Genomic DNA, 23,418 nt, shown 5'->3' with positions numbered 1-23,418 from the left:
GAATCTTGGAATGCTCACGTGAATGTCATATATTAGTGTGGAAGAAGGCAAACGCAAGAAAAAAATCGCATTCTCTCTTCTTTGAATCGAAATAAGAATAGGTTCATTCGATATAGTTCCGGAAAAGAGCCACATATGGATTATGCATTATCATCCGTAATCTTCGTACGATCGTTTATACGATCCGTAATATATAAAACTGTACAGCATTATCGCTAACTATACGCACTGATCGTTTCAAGAATATCGGGGCTGCTTCGGGAAAAATTGCCGCATGCAGTTCCTCTCGGAAGTGCAATAGCAAGGTGGATTATTTGGAGCATCTGCATAACACTTTTATGATTTCCAGCAAGAACGATTTCTCATTGGAGGTAAAAGAAACTTTTATATATATATATATATATATATATATATGTGTGTGTGTACGTATGTATGTATATATGTATATATAAATAAAAGTTTCTTTTACCTACCAATGAGAAATCGTATACACAGGTATATACAGAAAATATGTTTGTTCTGTGATTGCATGAAATAATGTAATTTTATTTTTATTTGTTAATGTGATAAGTTTTTAAATAAATTATATAGTAAAATTAATAATTGTTTACTAATTTCAGTCATCCTGTTATATATTTCCGTTTCAAAATAAAACAATCATTATTTTTAACTTAAAGTCTCGGTAATACTCAACAATGCAGTTATAGATATTTGATACAATTATCATAACACTTTTAATAGTAAATTATCATAGGAATTTGTCTAAAGACACATGAGTATAGATCTGGAATTCTAAAGGGATGTTAACATGGTATTATTATTCTGACAGGATTTTAATTTGGTTCACGACTGGCATCCGTGAGAAGTTCGACTCCAATTTCGTAGGGTACTCCAATATGTAGGATCTGGGTGAGTGTATCGATATTGACGAGGGTACTGTCCATGTTTCGTTCAGAAAGGCCCAGAATACCCTTGACTCAGTTCAAGCCTCAGCGGGGGTCACTCACAAATTATAACTGCTAGACATGATGCTAATCTGGAGAAAGTTTGGAAAAGCGAGGTTGATCGATTCTAATTTATACCCGCCGCGATTGTGCTTCGAAAGAATATGCTAAATCTTTAAGAATCTTTAGAATCGAAAGCAACCCGCCCACAGACACACCCGACAGAGCGAACCCCTTCGAGGATAATGCTCAATTTTCAATTTCACGCTAATTCATATTTATAGAAAGTTATTCACGGTAAATATAAACAGCTTCCTGATCCTGAAAATTGATATTACAAGTTATTGATATTACATTAATACCGTGCGAATATATTTGAATTATGTTAAAATAAAAAAACTTACAGATATTAGGTTATTCCAAAAGTCACACCTCAACTACCTAATTCAAAACGCACGCAATTCAGATCCACTAAGGGTATCAATTTTTTGCTCTCCACCAATTTCTCGGATCTCTTTTTCAATCGTTCAAAGCGGAGTGATGTACACATGGGCACTGCATACAATGCCACCTCCGGATTACTCATCCTTAGCGATGCGCGATCGACGAATGCGGCAGCGTCAGTGGGGGAAAATTTATGAAAGTAATCCGGCTCCGCTCTTGACTGCTGATCGGCGTGGGAGCCAAAGACGGATTTTTATTGTAACCCCCGTCGCCGTTACGAGAAATCAAACTTTCCAACCGATAAAATACGACGCAACGGATATACGGAATAAAGAAACGCGGGGTGTCACCTGTCTGTATGCTCAACAGGTAACTCCCCCATTGTCAGAGCTGGGCCTCACCGTGTGTGTACTCGTTGTGGTCGCGGGTCTACGCGTGTATCGCGTGTGTGTGGGTGCGTGGAGTTGTGCTTCGGCAGATTAGAGGGGATCACGGGGATGCGAAGGGGTCAGAACTATCGAAGGACTGGTTTTCTCATCTAGCGGACCTGAAAATCTCTCGCGGCGCTCGGCCGACCGATTCACGCGTTTCGCGCCAATGCGCGATCTCGCAGCATCATATCGATCGGTTGCGAGATTAAAGTCCTCTTCTGTAGAGAAGAAACTATGTGTGAAAACATTGGAAGTACGCCGAATGTTTCTATAACACTTTTTATGTTTGTCAAGTAAACGAGACGTTGAATAATTTCAACATATTCTTTCGCCAATCGCTGCAATCCTTCTTTTTTTAAACGTCTGTTTTTTAAGAGACATACTAAATTACCTAATAATTGGTGATGAAAAAATATATAAATTATTAATTATACGCGTAAAGTTTTACAATCGTTCGTATATATATCGTTCGATACAATGGATGGCATGCATAAATTTCGATTAACGAGCATACCTATTCACTCGAATGCAAATCGATTTATCTGTGCGGTTTTTTCATCTTTATCAAAAATTATGTCACGCATAAAAGTTGGAGCATGACGATCTTCCGAGGCTAGACATAAGTGGCTATAAAACTGGCTTTTGCCTCTTTCCACAAAGAAGCAAGATGAGATAACGCGAAAAAAGATCGCCGAAAAATACGTCTGCTTCTTTGAGAGAATATAAACTGTCAGGTTTATCCGAAGGATCAGCCAGTGGCTACGGTAAGGTACAGTAAACTGCTTATCGCATAAAAATGGGATAAATTTTAACGAGCCAAAGCATTAGCGAGGCAACGGCGGAACTAATTGCGGATCAAGATCAGAAATGATCGCGACCGCTATCTTCGCCGGTGCGGAAACGAGTTTTCTAATTGGTACGAACGATATAACCAGTTTTACGTGGAGAATCTGATCAGGCTGTGTTGATAAATCTGATTTCATCGTTAATCGATGTTCCCTCTCGATATCACGCATTGATGTTACATGGCGATGTTTAAAAACAGTGTATCACCTATATGTATATATATATATATATATATATATCGACATCTCGTTTGAATTCTCGGAATTAAATTTATTTAACTCCATCGAGTTTAGAGAACTATCATTGACTACTTTACATACATGTTTTAATACAGATACTTTTTTTTGCAAGAACATTAATAAATGTACGATAACTTGATAATGATAACTGTGAAATCGTATCAGAATTCCACAGGCATTATCATTTGATCTTTCAGCATAATCTTAAATATATCTTATAAGATACGCTAAAAGAATTAATGAAACAGTAATCCCACATTCGTTAAGTTAAATTCGGAACATCGACGACCAATGCACCCGTCGAAGCTGGCCTTGGGCCCAAGTCCGACCGTTGCTCATTTTCTACGCCCATCGTCGATCGAAGGTCACCCGATATATTATGGCTCGAAATCGAATGCGTTCATCCGGCAGGCATTCCAACGAGACAACCAAGTCGAAAGAGAGAAAGGATGGAAGATAGTGGGGGAGGGAGGGGGAGACGAGGGAAAAAAAGGTGCGCCTATGGAAGGGTAAAAAAAGGAGGACGAAACGTCGAGATGCAGACGGATGGCGTGCTACGATCGAGAGTCTTGTTTCTCAGCTACGAAAGCTACCAGAAGAGAGCTACCAGGAGCCCTTCAGCTCGGCAGGGCGTAGCCCGCACGCTCGATCATTACCGACATTGTCCACTAATGGATATTTATGAATGCACCAATCAACGCTACTACTACCGGGCTTCAATGCAATCAGAATCGATTATATAGATTTCGCCCGCGGTCGCAACCTTCGGTCGTCCTTGCAAAACTCCTGACGCAACGCATCAATGAGCCATTGCACCTGATGATCTTTCGCATCGGTAGACTCTTGAACGCTCTGTCCTGAGAATATAGACTATCTCGCGTTGCAAGCCCACGCACCTCCATTGGCAAGCCTCGAGATGAGTTCGTTATGTGTTTCGACGTATCTTAAATATATTGCGTTGCTAGTTATGCGTTCTTTGAGACGATCGCGTTAGTGGTTACGATATAAAAGAATGAGTTGTAATCTCAGTTTCCAAGAGCTACTATTGTTTCGACATTAGTGTTAGAGAAAAATTATTTCCAACATCAATGCAAGGAATACTACTTTGTTCATCAAAACATAACACTTTGTATACTCTCTAGAAACGATCCTATGTTGCTGGGGACACTTTCCGAGAGCACCTTTTGATCTCACCGCCCGCGATCTCGCTTTTGTTTCCACCCTCTTCCGCAACTCGAAGAAACAAAGACCGATCGGGTGGACTAATGAGGCCTCGCTAGCCCCAGGGCATCGTGCGTGTCGTGACGTAATCGCAACATTTTTAAAAAGTCACGAATGCGTTTAGCCTGCGTCTCTGAATGCTGTTACGGGGCATAACGCGCCGTGGCCGCACCGCGTATAATATCGCATAAGGCCGCGTGCATTGTATATTTACGAGTCGACCAGGGGGGACCTGGGAGAGTTCCGCGGGACTGTGTTGCAGGGTGTTGGCCAACACGTGTCCGTATCGACAAGGATGTATCGACGGCAGTTCACCGCCTTCGGCTATATCCGCGTGTGGTCGCCGACGTAGACTCGAAGAGGACCGTACGGCGAATTAACCGTATCCCTTCTCTCGTATGGCGAGCTGCCTTCAGGAAATCTTGCGAGAATATTGGGACTTTACGCGTTTCCATCCCGCGACGATCGAGCCGCGATGACGTTATCCCTCGAGGCTGTGCGCGATGTGTAGATAATAGAAGATCGGTGCGGCGATAAAATCGTGGTATTATTCAATACGGATAAAATGCGGCGTATCAGTTCACAATAACTTCACGTATATAAATAAATTGGGAGATTTAACTTTCTCCATACATTGCGATTCTATACAATTAATACATTTATAAAAGAAGAAAATCAAGATTCAAAAAATATGCAGAAATTGTTTCTTAATTAATGAAATTATTTAAAAGCATGCATATTACTGAACTTTTACGAACTAAATATTATGATATAAAATACGCAATTAAATAATATAAAAATATACATTGTTGTAATATATTTATATCCACATTTATATCATATACATATTGGCAGATAAGATTCCATCAATATTGTAGAAATGTAATTTTATTGAGTAATGCGAAAATTCTCACGGTAATATTCCCTGGGTATATTGTAAAAATCTACATGATTTAGTTTTATAAGATGGATTATACTGACATAGGTTCGATATACGGGCGAAGCTTACAATGTCCAGTGAAAGTAGAGGGTGTCAAATTATAGGATATATATGTTACAAACATAGTCGAGCCGAAGTACGAATAACTTGGCCGCGTTGCCCGGTTAGCTACGGACTTTATAGCCAGTTCATTTTATACGTTATTTCACCATGAAATGGTCGTTATACTATGGCACATGAGTGCATCCTATCTGCCGAACGATAAATGCGTGGCAAACGCATTTCGCTGCATGTAGGATTATTCTAGACGAATAAAGCCATCTAAAAAATTCATAGTGATACTCATTTATTACATTTCCTTCGTTCCCCCCCGTTCCAGTTGGATATCGATCTTCAAAACTCACGTATATGTAACGTATGTTGCAAAATATTGCGAATATGTTGTCCAGTATTTGCTGCTATTTTTAAATTAATTTAATGATATTCTTATTTTTATATTAATTCGATGTGCTTTGATTATACTAAATTTATAAAATTTATTCACCATTTATTTCAAAGGGCATGAACTTTAAGAACTCAAGTAGTCCATAAATTTTCGTAGAACCTTTGAGAGTCGGCTAATCGTAGATGCACATTTGCGATGGAATCGACGCGACGCGACGTAAAGATGGCACGGTTCGCCAATAACGGCGTGGATTGGCGGATACCGAGGCAGTAGCATCATCAGAATGAAGAACGACTCGGAGGTGTCCACCTAAGGTTACTAATGATCCCGTGGGCACCGTAGAATACATATGGAGCGGCCAGTCTGAATTAAAATCGCTCGAGCTATAGCAACGGCTACCCTTCTCTTCTCCTATGATTAATGGAGAGTTCACACTCAGAATGCACACATAGGATAATTAAGGGGATATATTCCGGCCACCGAGTCTACGTATAGTTTGAAGGATGTAACGGGTGGAGAGTTCGTCAGCGCGGCGCAGCACTCATTGATTTCGCAGCGCGTTTAAGTCTATTTATATACGTTCTAAAGAGAGAGAAAACGGAAGCTTCGATGATTCATAAATGAATCGTTGCGTGTATGAGACTGACGCTATAGGACGGTATTTGAAATCGTGTTGATTGTATATGATTTAGAAGTAATACCAAATAAAAATACCCTGCGCGTAAAAAAAATTTTTTTTATAGATAAAAACATTCAGATAAAAGAGATTTACGCGTAATCTGAATTTTTGATAATTTTAGTAACTATGCTTATTTAAGCGGAGGAATTATGACAGAGACCCTGTGAGAAATACGAAACTAAGTACTTTTAATGGAAATGCTTTTATAAATTTATATTGTTTTTACGATTTAAAAAAAATTGTTCACAAATTTGCCGCTCCAAGCATAACTCTGTTAGATTCTACGAAACACTTACTTCGAAGTTTCAGTCTCAACGGATACAAGTGAGAAATCTGTGAGAAGTCCGTTCAACTCGAAGGAGAACACCCGGTACAGAGCATCTGCGCGGCAAGCTTTAAGATCCGTCGCATCATGCTGGAAAGGGTGTCCTAATCATTAATTCAAGGATTAGGCGTAAACAAACGATGATTTGATAACGTCCAGAGAAGCGGAGCCGCCTCTTACAGCTACCGGGCGCGGCTTGGCGGGGTCCAACAGAGAATCTCCACTTGATCCGTTCACGCAGTATTTACGTGTGTTAAAGGAGGACGGCGAGCTCGCGTAGGTACAGGTGGTATATCCGCTCGTTAATTATGTATACGACCTCGTGAGAATTACGATCAATTAATTCTCGCCGATGTTGTCCATCCGCTCGCGAGAAATGAACGAGTCAGTGCGCACTTTTCCTCGCGACACATTTCAGCGTGCTTTAACGCGCGGATGTAAATTGAGCCCGTCATTTCGCGTAACTCGATAAAATATTGTCGCAAAACGGATTTACCTATAAAGGTAGTATGTAAATTAATTTACACACTATACCTTCGATCATCGTTAAGCTTAGTAATTGTTTATAAAATTGTAGATTTCGTACAAATTACGTTTTCTATTTTCAAGTTAAGAAATTCTACTTTTAAGCTAAATATTTGAAAATTTACTTTCTTATAGTTGCAAAAATAATTATGGCTCCAAGAATAAATCAAAAGAGAAAAAACAAATTGTCAATGTGAGTTGTTAATATCATCAATAATTATAGAAATAATATTTTATAAAGATTAGACACATCGAATATAAAAATTTATAAACATAAACGTTTCAATTCTCAATTTGGTCCTCTTTATTTCGTTTATTTACAAATATTTATTTGATGAGTTAAAATGGTTTCTTCCTCGTAGATTCTTCTCCACAATGATCATTAAATTATAACATTTATATATTATAAATTTTGATGTCTAAAGTGTCTAATCTTTATAAAACAGCATTGGCTCACACTGACAATTTATTGTCTCTTGATTTACTTTCTTAGTTATATAATTTTTATTAATAACTACTGTAACGTGCAAATTAAGATAATAAATACGAACGATCGATCCCTTCGTACCGAGACAGCCTCTTTGAATACTAATATCGAATATGTAGCGACGGGTTTCACTGCGTTCCAATGAACATTAATTGCGAGGTGGGCCGGGCGCGGTAACGCGGCGCGAATTTATAACCCGCCTAATCTGTGACAAATTGGTTGGGGGGGAAAAAAGTAAAACCCGTCTATATCAACACACGCGGGATCGCTCACACCCGCGAACAGAAAACCACTACCGACGCGGGGAACCGAGCGGCATCGTTGCGCGCCGGCAGATCTCAGGATGTCGGAACCCGACGGCGTAGGGAGGGTTGGTTTTCAGGGGGTGGTACAAGCCACCGTAACCGAGAGGTAGATGGGGCTCCGGATGGCGATGGCCTGCTCGTTGGCTCGTGGTGGTGTGTACGGGAGCGAAAAGAGCGCCATTCTTTTGTAAGAAGCTCACATAAATTGCGACACCCAAGAGTTAAAAGCAGTCTTAAATTACGTGCCGTCGACTCCTTGATGAATTGAGTGCTCCCACCTCGTCCTCTGTCCCACTCCTCCCCCCAGCTTTCTCATAGTTGCCGCCACCGCTGGCTTGGTACCCTCGACTACTCGGTCGGGTGATATTATACATTGTTTTTACGTTCCTCTTACGGTCAGGCATCCACAACCCCTACCTATCTAGTAACTAGAGCAACTGAGTATAACGAACCTTTTATACCTTTTATATCTTTTATACCTGATGGGGTTATTTGCGAAATCGTCTTAAAAGAAAATTATTCCTCGGATCACTTTCAAAATTATTCTTTCTGTAATGATGAAACGAGAAAAGCATCAGAAAAAATTCGAAACAGAAAGTACTTTTTGTTAAGTGCTCTATTTTTTAAAGTTTTAATTTGTAGAAAAACATCACATCATGACGATTGTAGATGCTTCAAGATGTTATCATTTGCGGATCTAAAACTTCACGATCTATATTTGAAAGGGGGAACTCCGAATCTCGTGACATACCACTATACTAACGTCTCGTGCAAGGGCGCGTCGCGGAGGAGTGCCTACAAAGAAAGCTGATTCCAAGTAGAACGTCTACTGGATAATCGTTTCGTTTTGATATCTCGAAAGCCGACTGAGGTAAATCCAAGCGGGACAATTTGTTAGAACGACGCGACCTTTACACTTTCCTCGCCGCCGTACACGCAGCCGCTGACTAACCGGCAGCAGGATTGAACTTAGGGTTAGACTGGTGCATCGCCGGGATTTTATTATTCAGGTTCCTGCACATTGTGAACCGCGGTGAAATCTTTATTTGAAATCATTCCAAGAACAATAACATGTCCCCATCTTATATCAACCGTTCTCTCCTCTTTCTCTCTCTCTCTCTCTCTCTCTCTCTCTCTCTCTCTCTCTCTCTCTCTCTCTCTCTGTCTTCTCTGTTTTGCCGCCCATCGCATCCTTTCCTCTTCCCTCCCACGAGGCGCCAAATAAAACTAAACGTAACCCAGTTATTTTCTGTTTGCGCTGCCCGATGATTCCCTCAGATATGATGGCTTCTCTCTCGGTACCTCTCTGCTCGTTGGCAGTGGCGGCACGCGTGTATCATCGTGCATATAAATCAGTCCACGAGGATCAGATAGGATTTCAGAAATATAAAATACACGGCGATATTAAAAAAGAAAAGGGAAACGAAGCCGGGCAAAGAGCGAGAGGAAAGAAAGAAAGATAAAGAAGAGAGGAAAAAAATCAGGAGAAATGTGAGGGAGAAAGAACCTCTGTCGACGAACAAGAAATGCACTCTGATTGGTAGACATGATGCAGCGCGATAAAGCCTGTTTACACGAATTTCGGATTAATTTATAATCGTCATGCTTTCGAAATTTGAAAAGATAGAGTGGATCAGTTCGGAGTGCAAAAAGAATCTCAAAATTTTAAATAAAAGAAATAATAATATATATATATATACGTATAAATAAAAATAATACGCTATCGTTATTGTGTATATTTACAAATAATGTAATATAATTATCTATTTAAAAATTTTTTCGGATTTCTGAAGTAAAATGAAATAAGTATCTGAAGCTCTAGTTTAAATCAATGATACGTCAGAAAAATATTTTTGGCAACATGTTACGGAACGGCATTTAAGGAAGACGGAGGTTTGGAGAACATACGATCGTGTTTGCGTGGCTGAGTTCTTTGTTCGGTAATAAGGACGATTCTGAGTGGTTCGAAAAGAGCGATTGAGCGCAAAGGACAAAATCATTGTCCCCACTTGTCCGCGTCGCCTGTCTCGCGGAACTCTGGACCTTGTTGCCCGGTATTCGGCATTAGCCACGATTATCATATTTTCGTTGGGGATCTGGTGCCATAAATTTGATCTCGTTATCTCGTTTACGGGCTGCGCTCGTGCAACGAAGCGAGAGGGAAACGACGGTAAAGACGCGAGTCTTTGGAGAAGAAAGAGGAAAGAAGAGACAACATAGGAAAGCGAGCACGAAGATCAGGAACGTTTTAAGAACGACTGGTACCCCGCTGTTGCCAAAAAACTTTATCTTATAAGCTTAGATATATATTATACGATGGAATATTATCTTAAACAATCCTATAGTGCAAATCAGAAATGTTTTAACGATATCTTATTCTGATTCTCTTAGTTTTCCAAAATTTCGATCTGAATACTTTTAATACAAATAAAGTAGATATAAGTATATATGAGACCAATAGATTCTGGTACCACTTACTTGATGGTAACCGCAATACAGTATAATCTTTATTGGATAGTTGATTATTGTTAAAGCTACTGTGTTTCTTTTTAAACTCAATATACAGATAAAAAAAAACAAATATATTCATGTACATACAGTCTACGTAAACAAACATGGAGACTGCTGCGCCTCTTTTCGATTCGACTAATTTCGCCGTGGTCACTTTCACGCGCACAACTGTGCATAAGCGAAATTTATGCCGGGCGATTTGATTACCGCGATATAAACTTGATGCGGACACGCAGACTCGGACGACAAGACGGGGACATACATCACACGGTTGGTTTGGTGATACCACGACTGGCTCTGGCTTCTTGGTATCGTTCTTAGTACTCGCCGACTTTCTCGCTCCTTCTCTGTTTCCTTCTTCATTTCCTTCGATCTTTCTATTTTAAAATTTATGGCTGATTTATTATATCGATCGATATCTTTTTGCAATTCACACTAAGCTACTTATAATTGAAAAGTAAAATACTTAGAAAAAAGTTATTAACTTAACTAGATTAGTTTAGTTCGTATTTATTTTTTCTGATGGAGAAGATATGTATTATGTTAAATGTATATGATATATTTGACTTAAATGTATACATTCTTTAATGAAAGAAAAAAAAATACGAACTAAACTATATAATTTAGTCAAACTATTAACTTTTTTCTCAAAGTACAGAATATTAAAAATACAAATTTTTACGACTTTAAAGAGAAAGAAATTGTGCAATATATACTAACGATATCAACATTTTCACAAAAAAATTAAACATCCATCGTTTGACCTATTCCTCATAATAATCTTATAAGATATATTTACGAAATAATTCTATCTCAATTAAGTTTTTATCCATAATATCGTTTTATCAAGGCAAAGTAAGAAGTACTCTTGATTACAGCTGAAATAAAATTGAAAAACTTTCTTATCAGCATCTAGTAAGAAAGTACGATTCGATATTAAGAAATCAACTTTCGTCAGGCGAAAATAAGAATTCAATAAGAAGAACGAAGATCTTCACAAAGATACACATATAAAATTCGTCTGGCGTTTCTAGGAGATCTTTTTTGGCCGTGTCAGTAAGTTTGAGACAATAAGTTATAAATATTGAAATCTGCCTACAGTTCGCCCGCCCTTTCCTTCTATCCCCGCCCGTCCTGTCCTAACAAAAACCTTTCGTCCGGGTCACGACCGATCGGTGCATTAGAGAGCCACGATGTCGCCCACGATGGCTCGTGTTTCTATAATGTAGGCATCGTTAGCAGTATTCATGTACTAAATCGAACGAGGAAGATGTACACGTGAGTGCGGGAGATGTATTATAATGCATCGACACTGCCGACTCTTCGTGTTGTCGGAGCTAGTCAAATAAAAGGATTTCCGGTCTATTTTGCAAGATGCGAGATTGTCTGGCGGAACTTAAAATATGTCAAATAGAAAGCAAATCAATCCGTCATGCATTTTTTTTTAAGTTTTTGTAATATTTTTAGTTTAATAAAGTTTCTATAAAGCTATAACACATCTAAACTACGATCTATTACTTTTCTTCTTGGTTTAAGTTAGCTTTTCCTTCTATTTTGCTTCAACTTTCTGCTGCACTATCGCTCGCAAAAGTACATGCGTGTGTGTACTTGCATAAATATATGTAAGCGTCCGTAATGCGATGAGTTTGCTAAGCTCAAATGATTGTATGAATCATTCCTGAGAGAGATTACCATGCATTAAAAAAATTACTGTTAATATTTCTAATTATTACGTGCTATGCTTTTGCGTTACTTGTTCGTGGTTAAAATGAACTAATATGCTACCGCGTAATAATATACTGATAATGATGTAAATAAATGAATAAATATGCATTTCGTGACTCAATGTTATTGATGCCCGTGCCTTTGAATACGCAGAATGATGGCCATGCCTGCAAATAACCTATGGACACTGGTGGGAGGACAACGATTACGGGGTTACCTTGGTCAGAGGGTGTTCGATGCCCGATGCTGTAGGTACGAGGACTATAAATCATAATTAGGCTGCAAGCGGTAGCTGCGAAGTGGCTGCAGGCCCATTAGCAGCAACAATGCGCCCAAGCAGCTTAAGACGTCGTTGTTGCCAGAAGAAGAGTAACTCGACTCTCCATTTACTCGAGCCAGATCGTATCGAAGCTGCGTAGCAGGACATTCGCGGTCAGAAAATAATGGATGCGAAACATGTAACGAATATTTGAGCACGATATAGACTGTCATTTATCCTTTTTAATGTGGTGTTACAGTATTATACTTGAATATAAGTCCCGATGTACATCTATAATTTAAAGTCTAATGAATTTTATTTCATATACGTGTTAACCGTGTAGAATATGTTACCAAATATATTTTTTTTAATTTCTTTGAGATATCCACTGTCATCCCGAATTCCCAATTTTATCGTAGCTTCCTATAATACGGGGCAACGAGGGATTAACTAATTGGAACAAAAAACTGTCTAAGTAAACGATAAAATTGAGTAGAAAATTTTCAATTTAGTCAAACGATCGAGCGTATAATCGTCCATTGAATATAGAAAATCCTAGTTACTTTTTTCTTAAGCGTATTGGTGCATGAGATGTGCTATTCGAACAGGTTCTATAGGACGATGATTAAGCAATATTATTCTCGGTATAAGAGCATTCGAGAAATCAAGTATAGCTTACGGTAACCTTAAAATAAAACATAAATAAATATAAGTCAATACTATTTTTATTTCTAAACAATTTCGTAAGCTCGTTTTAAGCTTAATTTTAAACAGTTAATTTACAACAGTTTTCTTCTTGATTTTCAATAGGTGAATTTACGCTTTTCCTTTTTTAACGATATATTTGCATGCACACCCATGCAACAGCTATTATTTTTCTTCAAATCAAAATATCGCTGTTTATACAAGAGCCGGCGAGAAGAGGAGAAGCGCCTCTGTACGAGGATCCAAGAAATCTCGGAGGCACGATCGAGGCCTGTCAGATTATTATAGTGAGTCGTCGATACTTGAGTCGAGTGCACGAAGATGAGTCTTCAATCCTTCTGACGCTGACGCTCCTCGATCGACGAGCGAAGTGGCCACAACGGATTCCATTCAGTCGATTGACGGTGGTCACCTTTGGTGGTCCGAAATTCCTTGCACTCCAAATTACTTCCACTCGTAAGCGGAAATCGGCCGTCTACTTCGTTTGCGGGCAATCAAGGACCAGTCCCTCTCTGCTCCTCGTGCGAGCTCGATGCTGATGAAGCGCGGTTGAAAGATTCATCGAACCCTTCCCCCTCTCCACCCTCAACCCATTAGATTTTATTGCACCCATAATTATTTCTGTGCAAGCTGAAACTGCCAGAGCTCGGGCTTACTTCGAATCTCAAAGATTAAAACTGTATCTCTTCTTTCATATTTGCTTTTCTATTTTATAAATATTTGTGGAGATTATGATGGCAAAATTTCATTAGATTTGAATTCAAAATATAAAAAAAATGGAGTACAAATATAATGTTTACTTGAAATAATTTTACATATTTGGATATATTTTTATATTTAATTTATATAATTTTATATTTAATAAATAATGTTTCTAAGTTCTCTGAATTATGAGCAAGTTTATATCGCGTGTTTTATTTGTAATAGCAATGACTGATAGAAAGTCACGTTATTTCGTGAACAACTCAGATGCTTGTGCATCGACGTTGAGCATTTCCCCGTCAAATGACGAATGAGTAGAAGTCATGACGAATTATTACGGCCAGTACACCATGAATCATGCTGCCAGCGTTTACCGCGAAGAATAACGAAGATCCGACCAAGCGAGTGTCTTAAATTTCATACCAGCACCTTCTCGCGACGGGTTGCACGTACATACGTCACGACTGCGTCGCGTCGTGTGTGAGTTCGACATATCTGATCGTCGACCGACGCAACGGATGCCGAGTCGATGATTCCAATCTCCTGTCAATGCCGCTCAACTTTGGCGAACCTGGCCATTTACTAGCCAGCAGGATGTGAATGATTCCCGATCGTGTTCGAACGTATGAGAGTTTGCCTCCTGCGAGAAAAAGGCTTCGATTGGCTTAGATTAATCGTGTACAGTCGCTGGATATGAATACGAATAAAAAAAGGTTTTCTACAGTATACATGATGGTTCTTGTGTTTTCTCAATAAATGTTTTTTTTTTAATTCGATACGATTGATATAAAGCGACAGTAATCTCTTACGCAGAAAATATTTTACAATAATGTAATGACTAATTAATGATGATTTCGGTCACTCGCACTAAATTAAATTATTACACGTCAAAGACTGCTATATTTAAAATATCAAAATATAAACACATATATGTCCCAACATCAACTTCAACACATATATGTCCCATTAAGTAACATGACAATTAATATATCATTATTTAATCGTTCACATGCTTTTACATTTAATTTTGCTAATTTCGCATAGCAACTTTCAGTATGCTCTAATCTAGTGTAATACAAGTAAATTGCTACAAGTTCCTGAAATAATAACTTGATTTTATCGTTGGTAAACACTGTCATGTTAATTTTAAAAACGATTTACGTGATTTCACAAAAATCTGCAAGAACTCTTTACGTCGATATATTAATGGGCAATCAACGTTCTGCTCCGACTAAAACTTCCGTTTAAGGGAGGGAAAATAAGTTTCTCCCGATTCACGAGGCGTTTAACGTTTCAATGGCCTGTGAAAGTTAAACGGGAGGGGCACGACAAATTTTTCGGATATCGTCAATTTATCAAGTCGGAAACGATTCTTGAATCGGGGTGTCGTCGATGCCATCGTCTGACGTCGTCACTCGCGCATCCTGACGACAAGGACGTCGAGGTAGACATCGACAACCATTAGTCGCCAGGCGATGTGGCCGACTATACCGGTCTGATGTATTTCAATGTTGACGGAAAACCTGTAAAACGGCCTCACGCCGGCTTACCGGGGATCTATTAGCGCCCGTTATAAATGGTCCCGTCACCTTCGCCGATGTCACCGGTGTCGCTGAAAGGAAATTGACTACTCATCCCCCTCTGGGTGCCGACCCGAGACGCGTTCACTCTCACGTTCCTCCTCTCGCCTCATCTACTCGAGCCACGGATTTCGCCGGAAATCAAAAACGGCACGTTGCGTCCGGCACTTCGCCGCACGACTTCAGGAAACGATGTCAATTTCTTGATTTGATCTCGAGTAATCGAAAGGCAGCTGGCAGGAATTTACAGAGAGTGTCACGTAGGACGCGCTTGACGTATAGTCTGATTTTATTACAATTTCATTGTAATGTAATTTGTGTCATATAATGTGTATATGAAAAATGATTGTGTAATGGAATTTCTGTTCTTATAAATAATTTGATAATAGAAAGTATATACATAGTACTATCAATTTATGCTGCAGAGATGCAGACTCTGGATTGATGCTACGCGAATCGTTACACCCTAATCGCGTGTTGAGAATTCCAACGTGATATCAAGGATCATTACGCTCGCTACCGATCTGCGCGACGCAGGAAGCTTATCTATTCAAAGTGAGATTCAGAAGCGAAGAGCAGATCGCGCCTCGCGTATACACACACACGCACACACGCGCAGCCATGCCTTTTAATATTCCGGTAGCCGGTGGCGAGCCAATAACGCTGGCGTTAAAATATGGTAATCGAGCCACGGGATCGGCATATCGACGGCTTGACAAACGATGCGACGCCCGGAGCATTGGACCACCAACAGATCGTGAAGCATCCGCGCTCGCGCGCGCTTCTCTTCTTCATTCTGCTTCTCTCTGTCCCCCCTCTCGCACTCAGTCAGCCCGCAATCATTTGTTATGTACGTGACTCGAAGCTGACTGCTATCCTGGCATCCTGCCATTCCTACGTCCTGCCGTTCATATCGTCCGTCCAGAGTGCCTCCCAGTCCTAGTCACACCTGGTCGCTTCGAGCGTGAGCTGAGTATTTTGTTTACGATTGAGGGATACAGCATAGTTTAAATTATAGTAAATTAAATCTTCGACGTAAATTAGATCCTCCTTTTCTAAATTAACATTTGACGACTATATTTTTCGCTTTTCTTAAATCTCACTTTGAATGAATTATTTGTAATAAATTAAATACAATAATTATATTTTAAAATTGCCGAAATTCTTTATTTAATATTGTTTGATTTGCAATTCTTGATGTTTAATTTAAATAATCAAACTAACGTCCGAGATCTGACTTGCGAATTCCATCATTACTTCGATCATATCGTATACTTAACAGAAGTAAAAGGAAGGCAACACATCATGTAACATATAGCTTATTCTCCTACTTTCTACAAGTAGAGAGCATGATCGAGTTTTCTCGATCCAAAGTATTGATATCACGATTATGTAAAAGCCACAATTAGACATTCACGTTATTCGTGGCGACGTAGCAGACATTTCATATTTCTCGACACAGAAGGTTATTATTCGGTAGAACATTAATCTACGAACGGCGAAGTTGGCGTAAAATTCGAATGGACAGCTGATCGTATGAGATCGGCATCACGTGGCCTGTCGGGATTCGTTTAGGGAACGTTATTTAAAGGATTCGGTACAAATCTCTCAAGCTTGTGTGCCAGCTGGCCACATCAATCCTGTTACAAAGCGCGTCTATCTCGACGCAGCTTCTCGATCGGCCGATCGACTCCGGTCCGTGTCCGCGTGTCGAGCTCGAGTCACTTCACGTTGTGATCAGAGTCGAAAACACGGATTCAGTTGTCCACGTCGATCTCATGAAGCTACCGTTATCAAATGAGGAGCTTAGCCAAACTACCTAAAGCAGTGACCGGATCGAAAATCACGTCTTAAATACCGTCTTAAATAAAATTTACACTTATTTCCATTTCATCTATTGTTTCATTACAATCTCATATTATAAAGAAATTGTACGTACATATTAAATAGTACGTATAAAAATAAGATTAATTAATGTTATTTCTATAGATGTAATAAGTCTAGGCTGCACATTCCCTGCTTTCAACATCTCAGCTCCAGAGAGAAATGAATATATCAACATCTCTCTCCAACTCAATACTTTAGAGCGAAATTATTCAAGCTACCTCACTGTTTCTAAACTTTTTCACGATAGTGACAACTTCATAAGAATACAATCAATTCCTATTACCTTATTCTTGTTACGATTGTGACTATTTCTACAATTTGGAAATAAAAAAAGCAACAATAGAATTTGTTATTCTAAGATATCGCTTTTAATTATAGGTTTATCTTTCATATTGTAAATTAGAAAATAGGAAGTTCGTGAAATGTCCAGGAAAACGAGCTGAGAGCATTTTGTTTATATTTCGTTAAGTCTCACCGAGTAAAGACGCGAATAACGACGCGCTTACAAATACGAACGAGACTGAAGCGTATACAACGGGTCTTTGGAGATGATCTCTAACTAAGTAGTACCTAGAAGTCAAAATAGTCAATGAAGATGGTGTTGGTTGATTTACGATTCAACTGCATGCGGAGATCATCGCGAATTTCTAATCCTCATGAAATGACCGTTGCTTGTACGTTCCTACTTATTGTTATACAAAATATAGAAATGCATGTATGAAAGTACGATACGAGCCAACGTCTCACACATTACCAATTATTTGCGAGCGTTCAGCAGCGTACCAATAATAGATTATCCGCCTCCGCCACGCGATCATCAACAAATAATTCGCGCTTTCGTCAAGTTATTTTGTAGTGCTATATATTCGGTTATATATAATCTCGAACGTTCCGTTACTATTTACGCGACAATACAAATACGAATACTTAGAGAAATTAACATCGTAACTATCGTTCGCCGTTGTATTTGTAAGACAATATTAAATTTCTGTTAGCATGTATGTTATTGCCAGAAAAATAATAATGTATCGTATTGTTTTAAGTTGAGATGCTAAAAGTAGGGAATGTGCAGTCTAGACTTATTACATCTACAGAAATAATATTAATTAATCTTATTTTTATATACATGCTATTTAATATGTACATACTATTTAATTATAACAAGAATCTAATGCAGCAATTAACAATGAATGAAAAATTAACTGGACCATCTCGCTATTCTTTAATCATTTCACATTGAAATGGTCCATAATGTTATTTATTGCTAAGAAGTTTTTTATCTAATATATATATATATAGGTAACATGATATCTATGATATATCTATAATATATCTACAATTTTGTTCACACATTCATAAATATGGTTCATTCGTCAACAATATTTAAATGATGATTAAAAGCAATGTAAACAAACAGTAATATTTAGAAAATTAAAAATTTTATATTGCAGATATGCATGAAGCTATCAATATCTAACATGAAAAGACTTTATTTTGTCGCAATATGTATTGTTCATAGTTTTTTTGTTCATTTCGTACGTATACCCAGGTGTATCTGCATTCAGATACAATGCATTCAGCACTCGTAGGTCACACAATCGCGAGGTCACAACCTTCCAGTACCTAGCCACGAAAGGGTGAAGAAACCATGAGAAGGGGGCGGTTGGTGGGCGAGGGATGGCGGGTAGGTTTTAAGAGTCTGAGACGCGAAGGACGTCTCCGTAATGACGGGGCATAAATAACTCGGACGTTTACGTGCGCATTGATTTAAGCAAACTAATGATTTCACTTTGACCGGTCGGCGGAGGAGAAACGCAACAGAAACGCAAGCTCGGCCTCGGCGAGTCCCGGCCGGCACCGCCTGCCATATTGACGTTTATATTCGTCTGTATAATTTACATGTCTATGTATGACAATTATTGCGATGGGACCGGAGAGTGCACGAAGAAATCGTGCAGTTGTTATTAGTTACCACCCAGACTTAGTCGCTATCAGAAATTTTGAACAAAGAAGCGTATATACCGATCAAATATCATCATCCCTTTGTAATATCGGCTAATAAGTCTCGCATTAATTGTAAGTAAATCGATTTTGCAATTTCACGGTATGTTCGGTGCGTGCGTATTATTATAGACGAGGCGTAACGCAACGTAATTAATTATTTCGGAAGATACACAATTATATTACAGTTGCTTTGGAATTTCGTCAGTGCCGATCTTGCATACGGCCCTGTGGTCTCGATTCTGCTTGGGTTGGCCCGAGTCAAAGTCTCGGCCAAGTTGAATACGACTACTTTGTGTAGGTGAATGTAAATGCGCAACTACAACATTGTAGCACAGAATAGACTCCCCTCCGCAGCGATGCGTATGTGTACGAATGTGTGAACGTGTGACCGTGGGCTATGAAACATGATGTACCGCCATATATCATTTAACATTGTTTACTAAACCTCACACGAAAATATATTAACCGCAAGCTATGACCTATTATGTTATTGCACATTTGATATTATGTTATTACTATTATCTACTGTCTGTTTGTTTATGTCAACTGTTGTATAGATAACATTGAATCACTTTTAAATTATATAAATTACATGTATTGTGTATATAATAATATAATCTTCTGAAATGAAAGAGAGAATGTTACTTAAAAATGTTTAAAAATGATCTAATATTTTATTAGCAGATAATAAATTTTAATGGATAAGAAAATATATTAAAAATTATACTTTTAAGGTAATCATATTAAAAATATATTTGCTTCTATATTCGTATTTTAATACTCGTTGAGGTAACGTCTGTAATCCCTGATATTAAAATATATTTATATCTTATTCTAATCTTCCCTTTTCCCTTTTCCCATTATATTAATCGAGGAAGGCGTCTGGTTCTACATACCCGTCGCAGTATCGTGTCCTCTGCAGGCGAGATTTGAAGGGGTCGAATGGCCGGAATTTTCGCGATTTCCTAACGGTAGACGGCACGACATCTGACGTGGAAATCCGCGAATGCGGGATAGGTGGAGGGCGGGCACCATATATTCAGTCTGTTTGTTGCACAACGTCCGATAAGTCTGAAGGGGCTGAGCTCGAGGAGATGACATTGACGGGCTAAGCGCAGGACTTAAAGCCTAGAGCTTAACTCATCCGTCAGTATGTGACACATATACTTGCGCAATGCTTCCCTAAGTTCGTATTCTCGTAGGCCGAGACGAGCGGCAACGCCAGACATCTGTCACACCTTCTTCGATTGCTGTTATCCTTAGCTAATTGAAATCATCACTGCATACAAAACAGATATGGAACGATATCTTTTTTTTTTATTGTGGGAGGCTTGAGTTTGAGAAAAATATATAATTATCATCATTATAAAACTTAAAAGTTGTTATTTAACGATAGAAAAAAGCATATATATATATATATAAAGTTTAAATTAATTTAAATTTACAGTGATTTAATTTTGTGTGATTTAAATTTATTAATAATTCTATAAAGCACATGTGTGAACTTTCCTTTCTTGACTAACTAAAGACCTTCCTGCCGACATTCATCGATCTCTCACGCACGTGGTTCTCGGTGGTTCCCGATCGGTCGACCCAGATGCATACTGAAGACTCCGGTTGTCCATATTCTTAATGGCACAATCACTGGTGCCGTAAGTACGCAGCACACGGTATACACTCTTATCGGTACCGACTCTGCGCACCGCAGTATGAATATTCTATGTCGCTTAAGTATAGGTTTGCCCACTTGGCACAACGCTCTCCTGTACACACATGCGCGATAATGCGTCGTGAATCCTTTGCGCGTATCTATGTATGTACCTATGCATGCACATATGCACGCGCGACCGTGGGATCGTACCTCACACATAACATATGCATACACGTGTAATACGTACATCGCACACCGTGCATACGCGCGCAAATTGCTCCTCTGTGTGTGCTCTCCTACCGCAAAATGATTAATTATTGCCTATAGCTCGAAGTAGTGGTGAAACGCGCTAGGACGCACTGGGTAGGAGACAAGAAGTGAGGGATATCATACGGGGATGAGTTCGAGGGAATCCCTCCGCATATTCCCGCGTAGCACGACGAAGGACACGTACTGGTGTTACTCCGGAACGCTAATAGCTTCGTAATAATTCTGATTTATGCGCCAGTAAGTAGGCGTGCGACGCACCGTCGACGTCGACCGACCGACGACGGCGACGACGGTGGCGACGGGGGCGGCTTCGTTTACACGCTCTTGGCTTGCACGCCCGAAATATCCTTCCCTACCTTCCTGCAGTCTGCAGACGTCTACGCTATGCCTGCAAACCGGATAGGAACGTGTCTGGAGGCTTTGTCTGGTCAGGGAGAGCGGGTCGCGCCGCGCTTTTAGTCACCTGTGCGTCAACGGAGGTTTATATGCCTTCCAGACGGCATGCGACGTTATCGCACGCGTGCAGAGCGATTATGCTGTACTGACGAAAAGTCAAGATTACGCACCTCTGACGAAGCGTCTTTCGTAGCGTTGCATTTCGCGCGTGCAAACTGCACGGGAGTTCAACAGACTACTACAAACTGATAATTCTCACTATATTTCTTCTCATTAATGCGTACGTATTAACCCATATACACAGTGGGGTCTCCGGAATCCCAGCGCAACTATCTCGGGTTGGAATTTCTAAAATTCGAAAGAAAGGACTTTTTTAAACTCCTTTCTCTTTCGAAGCTCCTTAGTTATATCGACTTTTATAAATTATGGGTCTATTCCTTCCTAATCGATTCTTCGGCAATTGAAGAAAAAAATTCATTGAAATATGTCATTTTTACTGGAATTACGATGGCAAATATGGATGAGGTCTTGAGGCTGTGTACCTTACATAAGCAAAAAAGGAATGTGTATACTTAAGGTTAAAGTTAATAATCTTCGAAGCGCGACTTAAGGTTGATGTTTTTTTAATTCTTTTGTGTAAGTCATATTCCTATTTATAAGGATTCTTTTTTAATCGAGGTGTAAATCATATATTAGATAACAAAATATTACAAATGCATTTTTAGACTAACATTATATTTGTTACGATAAATATTTCAAATATGTTAAATGACTTCACAGGATAGAAAGATTTTTGGATCTCTTTAGCCAATCAACAGATTTGAAAAATTTATTGTACGATAAATGTAATATTACCCTTATCTTTCTAATAATATTCTTTTATCCAAAAATTAAAGAATATATAATTATGTCTTAAATAAAATCTGAAAGTTACACTATTCTCTATGACATTGTGTTCCCAATTATTCCCGCAATTTTTCCCGCGATTTTTAAAAATAAGAAGTCAAGACCGGATCAAGTGTAATTATCTAAAGAAAGTAAATAATAATCGAATTCGTAATCTTAAAGTTTAAATCGCATCCAAATTATTCGATTTTCTTTCATATTTTCTCTAACAATAAGATATATTCTCTCTCCCAAAAACTGCTGAACGCACTTCCGTATTTTAATCAAACAGCTTCCAGCGATCCTACGTCGTTGATTCGCGCCGGATCGAACACTATATGGGTTGCAACCATCGGACACGCGATCATTTAGTCATTTTCCTGCCCGAGTGGAAACTATAAATTACGCGTAGAACGCGTGCTCGATCACATTGCAGCACGCTAACGACATGGCAGATGACGATCGGCGTGCGTGACTTTGGTCTCACCGAGAGACAGAGAGAAAAAGAGAGGCAAAGAGAGGGTGTCACTGTAAGTACAGGAAGTATATCTATATGTTCAATATCGATTAATCCAGTTTTAATAACGTGTTAGCCAACTGTATACAATGTTCTGAATCCATAACGTAAGTATGCTTAATTATAAATAAATGTTTTCGTCATAACGTACTATATAATCTTTGCTACGCGAATTTCGCAAGTAATTAGCATAGTATTTTCATACAACTATTACATGCCTCTGGAATTCTGAACTCACGGATGCATTACAGCGATTATAATCATTATTGTCTTATTAATAATGAGTACGTTAATGATGAGATGCCTCATAATGGACCATAATAATAATAATTATTGTAAAATATGTAATGTTCTTAGAAGATGCGATATACATCTAGAAAATTCTATTGCAATTTTGTACGATTTAGATTGAGATTCTAATATCCGCATATATATATATATATATATATATGAACATTAGAATGTTTTGAGAACTCGATATTTTGTCGAAATTGT

General features: G+C 38.8%; 1 protein-coding gene and 1 long non-coding RNA gene across 5 annotated transcripts in view; one reads left to right on the top strand and one right to left on the bottom strand.

Moving 5' to 3' along the window:
* Positions 1–14,545, top strand: part of LOC105143508 (uncharacterized) — a 230,683-nt gene extending 216,138 nt beyond the window's left edge. The window contains exon 3 of the long non-coding RNA XR_015544299.1: positions 12,221–14,545. This is a non-coding gene — a long non-coding RNA (uncharacterized LOC105143508). The remainder of the gene's footprint in view (positions 1–12,220) is intronic.
* Positions 1–23,418, bottom strand: part of LOC105143509 (uncharacterized) — a 559,838-nt gene that overhangs the window by 176,847 nt on the left and 359,573 nt on the right. The window lies entirely within an intron of this gene.

This window comes from Acromyrmex echinatior, chromosome 2, assembly GCF_024713525.1.
Source record: "Acromyrmex echinatior isolate Ae372 chromosome 2, ASM2471352v2, whole genome shotgun sequence".
Taxonomy (NCBI): Eukaryota; Metazoa; Arthropoda; class Insecta; order Hymenoptera; family Formicidae; genus Acromyrmex; species Acromyrmex echinatior.
The sequence above is the reverse complement of the archived record's forward strand: the minus strand, read 5'-3'. Positions and strand labels throughout refer to the sequence as shown.